Source organism: Dreissena polymorpha, chromosome 2 (assembly GCF_020536995.1).
Source record: "Dreissena polymorpha isolate Duluth1 chromosome 2, UMN_Dpol_1.0, whole genome shotgun sequence".
NCBI lineage: Eukaryota > Metazoa > Mollusca > Bivalvia > Myida > Dreissenidae > Dreissena > Dreissena polymorpha.
In genome coordinates this window covers 59,864,248-59,871,558 of record NC_068356.1, presented here as the reverse complement: position 1 = coordinate 59,871,558, position 7,311 = coordinate 59,864,248, and positions in this window count along the sequence as shown.

Sequence of the window (7,311 nt, the reverse complement as noted above, 5' to 3'; positions counted from 1 at the left end):
TATCTAAAACAATAAAACTAAAATGATAATCATATTGAATACTTTATTTATTTTTTTTTTCATGTAATTTCTCAAAATTAATAAGACCAGGAGCTGGTTCATTTAATTTCTGTGTAAGATTTTGAAATATTTTCATCTGAAACATGATTAATTGACACAAAACATGGATGCAATACAGGTTTCAGAATTAATTATTGCCTATCAGTGTTGTTGTGTTTTTCTGGTGAAATCTGGGGCTTAAATTCGGGCCTATTCTCAATATAAAAATATTGTTCTATTTAATGACAGCCCCACGTTTTGAGCCCTTGTCGTTTTCATTGACATTAAAATGTGCACATTCAGTTATGACTTTACACACTCAAGTTTTTAGGCAGAATGTTCAACCAATAGTGAAAATTACTACTACGACCAAAGTGGTGCGAAAACCCCTGAAATTGGGAAAACTTACATCGCAAAATGTTCAAATCTGAAATGTTTGACATATACTAAGGAGCATAGATCAATTTCAACAATCTTTCACATGCCTTATTGTGTGAAATGTTTAATTCAAGTGCTCATTTAAGACTGACGCTCTTCGCCGGATGGTATTGCACAATAAAATTAGACCCTTAAATATACACTTCAGGGGCCTTGTTTGACATTGTCTTACGTTTGTTATTATCAACAACAGTTACCTCCCATTACCCAAAGCAGGATGATACGGAGTGAAGGTAAGCACGGACAACTCGAAGCTCAGAACGCAGGATACATGCATTTTAACACAAGTATCTACGAAGACTTCTCTGCATCTCTTACGTTGAGTACAAGACCAACGAGTACGTCCGGAACATGACGACAGCATTTGTTTTCTTGTTTTGGAATAGTCACACGAAAGACTGTGCCCAGGGCAGGCTAGAGGGAGGTCAATGTCGAGGCTGTGAGAAGAAAAACTGGATGGACACTTTGAAAATGTGGACGTCCAACCACATATATGAGCTACTCCCCACAGCCTACAACATACTTGACTTGCGGAGGATCTGTGTGACGACTTCTCTTATTTTTCCTTTACGGCCAGGCCGGTCAATTATGATGATGAAGATCATCATTATTATTAACATATCTAGTTTTCTCAAAGCTATACTTCAAAAACGTCAGGCATTCAATAGGCGGTTGTCCTTGTTTATTTTGATAAGGTTCAAATATGACTTATAGAAATAGTTACGCATTCCTTTTAAGTAAACATAATTTAAAAACAATTACGCCGTCAAAATCGATATAAGCTTTACGCAAAAATGGCATTATTGATTAAGCACGCTGTTTTATTTGACTTAAATTAACGGATAAATGTCCTGGTGGTTACACACAACTAATTACTTGCATTTGTTCACTTGCTGATGCGTGAATTTGGCCAAATATTGAACAGTTATATTATTTTGAAACAGTACCTAAATACTTAAGTTGTTACTTAAGTGGGTAAAATATCCTCGACTCTAAACGCCTTCGAGAGCTTTGCAATTTATATGATACATAACTATTTAACATTGACGTTAAGGAAACGAGCAGGTCCCTTAGACGTGGTCTCAGACGCATTAATAATTGGAGTGATTGTAATGATATGATTTTAAGCTTAAAAACACATAGCTTATGGTTATTCTGTGTATAAGGATATGTATATGTATGTATAATGTGAGCAACGGTAGTACATTTCAGCATTACTCTCAGCGAAGGTTTGGGCATAGCTAATACCATCTGTCAGTGTTTTAACAGCTTGTATTAATTTGTCGGTGAGCATCATTCAAACTCATGTTCGCATGAAGTGGGAAATTAACGACGTTTTGCATAAGCACGTGTGTTTAAGAAAATCACAAACACGTCCTCTTTCAAAAAAGTATTCAACTGCTGAGCAAGATTTCAAAATGCGACAATTGCGATGAATTTATGACATTGGAGATAAATAAATATAATTTGCATGAGTGCTCCATCTATTAGGTTAGCTATCGATGCAACTCATTATGTTTTACCGTAAAACTAATATTCAATAGCACCTATTTGCAATTAAAAGTCCTGAAAAGAAATCGTTCCAGAAAATATACATTTGAGAATCAGCCTTGGATCAATTATGCAGTATACATAAACATCTATTTTATATCATTACAATAAAATATGTTTACAAAATAATATCGAGAGAGGAATAATGTCTGAATTTATGTTGTAAATTCGTGGCCCAAATAATTCGCAGATCCGATGTGCCTGTGTTTGAAAAAAGTATGTTATATGATACGTCACCTCGTCTGACATTAAGACAGAATGCGATCTCATAAGAAAACGAAATAAACATTGAGGCAACACACTTGCCCATGCCAATGTTCACACTTTTTTCTTTTATCAACACGACAAAGAAATGTCTCAATTTAATCTCTTAGTCCAAATCATGATGTTTATCTTCAGCAACCGCTCTCAAAATACATATGCATTATATAATAGCCGCAAATATTTATTAATTGACGTATGTTTTTGTTTTAAAATGTGCTTAAAGGTGGGATGTTTCTAAGATTCTGTTACATTAAGTAAAAAATGATAGTATTCAAACAATAGTATAGATCAAAAGTGATCATTTGATCTCCAGATAACAAACATATAAATTCAAGTAACCATATATATTTAAATGTTAAGGGACTAAAACATTGAAAATAAACTATTCAAATAAAGTTCGCATGAAATGCTGGCTACTTTTATTTTGTAACCAATTTTTCCATGTTTGACTGCATGTGTGTTGCATATTCTGAATAGTAATAATGCTTGAACGGTTCACGTCCAGCAATATTGCGAGGCTGAATGATATGAGAAGCTTACATGGGCAATACGACCAAAGGTTTGTTCCTTTCTCTTGTCCATTGGATCATATCAACCGACGTATATGATGCATGGGAGTCAATGATAAATAACTCCGGATGGCCGATATCGGCATGGTAGCATGAAATTATTTTCCATGTAATCTTTAAACACATCTGAATTTAATCAGCCAGTTCCTCGGCACTTTTGTCATCGCACCTTGTGTTGCTCCGTTCATCAGTGTCGTGCTCGTTCGTTTGCGTACATGTGTTTGTCGTATTAAAAATGCGATATATAGCTGTTAAATGTCGACAAAGATATTAATTATGAGTTACTTTAAAAGTCAGTTTAAAAAATATTTATTTAACACCACCAACAAGTAATTTATTTGAAACAGAAAAATGTAAATTAGTCATTTTAAACAATTGCTTACAGTGCCTTAAATAAGTAATTCACTGTCTGGACTCAAATAGTGTATTCAGTACTAGATTAATGTGCATATTAGATAATTCAATCAGCTAAGATAGCAACAAATTGTAGAAGGACTGAGTATTGCATCTATAGTAATCAATACATTTCGTATGAAATAACCTTTAAAAGCAAAGAAGGGGTTACGTGGTTCCGAACAGATTCGGCGCGTAATGGTTGCTAAGTGGTAACATATTTTGTTCTAAGATTTAACCAGGTGACCTTGTTTTTTATGAACATTACTCAGAATAAAATGCAACCCAGTTATTGTCAAAATGAAATTCTCACTAAGTTTTATCAAGATCGAGTTTGTAAATGTGACTTCTAGTGGTAACAAGGTTTTCTAAAAAAAGACCAGATATTTGGACCCACGTTACGTCGTTAACTAGATTCAACGTAATCATACGCACTATCAAGATAACCGTAATGACAAAGTTTGATTATCTAGCAAATTATCTAACTCAAATCTGTGTGACTTCTGCAGTGAAAACATTGAAACTATAGAACATCTTTTTTGGGAGTGCAAACACATCCAGCCTATTTGTAATCAATTAATATCTTTTCTTGAACAGCATAAACTAAACGTTAAACTATCTTTCTTAAATGTAAGTTTCGGAATTAACTCATTAAAATCAATAGACTGTAATAATATTGTGAATTTTATGGTTATATTGATGAAATATTTTATCTTAAACATGAAGTACAAAAAACAAGTACCAAATTTAAATTGTTTTGTCCATAGTCTTAATCTAAAATCCAGATTGAGAAAGAAATAGCCCTCAGTAATGACACATTACAAATCTTTGAACAAAAATGGAATCGGATTAAATTCTCATAATGTGTTGTCCACTTATATACATTTCATTCTAATGTTTGTTTATCTCTCTAAAATAGTTTTGTTTATTTTTTTATTTTTTTCAATCTGACAAGATCATTGTGAATATACAATAGAACACACAAGTCCAGTATGCTTTTTTCCGACTTTATACAACTCATCATTTTTCATAACTATTCCTCTGTTGTTCTTTTTTTTTCTCTCTAAAAAAATTATATATATTAGCATATCTTGTATAACATGTCTGAATTTTATTGCTTTGTACAATCACTATGTTGTATGATCATATACATGTTTACATTGTATGTATGATGTTGAATAAAAAAAAAGAAAAAAAAAAGAAAAAAAGATAGCGTTATAAATGATTCTTTCTTGATTGGTAAGAAGGCTTTTTCAAGATTTGACCTGGTGACATTGTGTCGAACTTGGGCTTAATATTGTCAAGATAATCTTTCTGACCAAGTTTCATTTAATTTTAATTACAATTTTGTTTCTAGAAGGATCACAAGGTTTTTATCTGACGTGGTGAGCTAGTATCTGGATGCTTATGATCCAGATGCGACGCCGGCCTAGAAAAGGTCGAGATAAACATTCCTACCCTGTTTTATCACGATTGAGTCACACGTATCGCGTCTAAAGTGGCGACAAGGTTTTTCTAAGATAGAACCTGGTAACCTAGGTTTTCGGACGCACGGGCCAACGTTTCTGACTTGGCCTAGAAAATGTTAGGATACAATTTCTGATCATGTTTCATTAAGATTTAGTCATAAATATGGCTTTTAGATTTTTTATGTTTTTCTAAAATTTGACCTAATTTAGGAGCACATAATTTAGGTTTAAACGCAGCCTAGAACATGTCTTAATATATATTCTAGACACATTTGATTAGGATTGAGTGATACATTGGCATCTAGAGTGGTAACAAGGGTTTTCTTAGATTTGATCTGATGACTTTTTGGATGCATAGAATCCTGATTCAAACTCGGTCTAGATAAAGGTCAAATCAAATAAATTTCTTGTACATTTTCTATTATAAAAACACAGATAAAAGCTGTATCACCTCTAGTCAGCCATGTATTTTATGTACCGGACAGTGTGTAAATTCTCCTGAGAAATTTATCATAAAATATGAAAACAAAATTTCATAGCAAGTTGCATTATGATCAGTCAAATTGTGATTTATTTATTGTTCAAAATATATCAATAAGGTCACACAATGTAAACTACCCCACCCATTGGTAATAATGTTTAAACGGACTGCAACATTTTTAATAAGTCATCGATATCAATATTATATCAAAATATTTTTTTTTATCACCACCACCACCGCCACCACCACAACCACCATCACCACCACCACCACAACCACCACCACCACCACCACCATCACCACCACCACCACCAACAACAACACCAGTGTTTTGTTTACTTGTGTCATTGGTATTGTGTTTATTTTCATCGCCATACATTATCATGTTCTTAAGCATGTATGTACTCAATTATCTAGAGTCATGTATATGCTTATGCTCATGGCTAAGCCTTGGGCAAAGATTTTTATATATAGATAAGCTCATATGATTACCGATTTACGGTATGTTGATTTGTTGTAAGTGTTATTGAAAAGAATAAAATTAAAATATGGATACTATGACTGTACATGAGATTCTCAATTAGTTACAATACAGCTCGTGGGCTTAGCGCAAAAAGGCCGTCACTGGCACATTTGCGAAATTTTTGCATATATTATGCTAAAATCTGCGGTAAAACAAAGAACAAACAAAAACATTATTTCTCAAAATGTCGTATCTCAATCTGAAGTAGTTTTCAGTTCTAAACGGTACTTTGCAGTTGCGACCGGTACGCAAAGAACATGAATATAAAACAATTAATTTAAGGGAAGTTATATTCTCAATGCATTGTATGGCTTCACGAATGACATCCTTAAGGGAAGTTATATTTAAATGCGTTGTATTATTTCACATAATACATCCTTGAGCCATATCTCTGTGATGGTGTTAATCTACATGTTCGCTACATATTACAACCTTACCGAATAGAAGGTAAAACTGAGAATACCGTTTTTTTTATCTAAAACAATAAAACTAAAATGATAATCATATTGAATACTTTATTTATTTATTTTTTCATGTTATTTCTCAAAATTAATAAGACCAGGAGCTGGTTCATTTAATTTCTGTGTAAGATTTTGAAAAATTTTCATCTGAAACATGATTAATTGACACAAAACATGGATGCAATACAGGTTTCAGAATTAATTATTGCCTATCAGTGTAGTTGTGTTTTTCTGGTGAAATCTGGGGCTTAAATTCGGGCCTATTCTCAATATAAAAATATTGTTCTATTTAATGACAGCCCCACGTTTTGAGCCCTTGTCGTTTTCATTGACATTAAAATGTGCACATTCAGTTATGACTTTACACACTCAAGTTTTTAGGCAGAATGTTCAACCAATAGTGAAAATTACTACTACGACCAAAGTGGTGCGAAAACCCCTGAAATTGGGAAAACTTACATCGCAAAATGTTCAAATCTGAAATGTTTGACATATACTAAGGAGCATAGACCAATTTCAACAATCTTTCACATGCCTTATTGTGTGAAATGTTTAATTCAAGTGCTCATTTAAGACTGACGCTCTTCGCCGGATGGTATTGCACAATAAAATTAGACCCTTAAATATACACTTCAGGGGCCTTGTTTGACATTGTCTTACGTTTGTTATTATCAACAACAGTTACCTCCCATTACCCAAAGCAGGATGATACGGAGTGAAGGTAAGCACGGACAACTCGAAGCTCAGAACGCAGGATACATGCATTTTAACACAAGTATCTACGAAGACTTCTCTGCATCTCTTACGTTGAGTACAAGACCAACGAGTACGTCCGGAACATGACGACAGCATTTGTTTTCTTGTTTTGGAATAGTCACACGAAAGACTGTGCCCAGGGCAGGCTAGAGGGAAGTCAATGTCGAGGCTGTGAGAAGAAAAACTGGATGGACACTTTGAAAATGTGGACGTCCAACCACATATATGAGCTACTCCCCACAGCCTACAACATACTTGACTTGCGGAGGATCTGTGTGACGACTTCTCTTATTTTTCCTTTACGGCCAGGCCGGTCAATTATGATGATGAAGATCATCATTATTATTAACATATCTAGTTTTCTCAA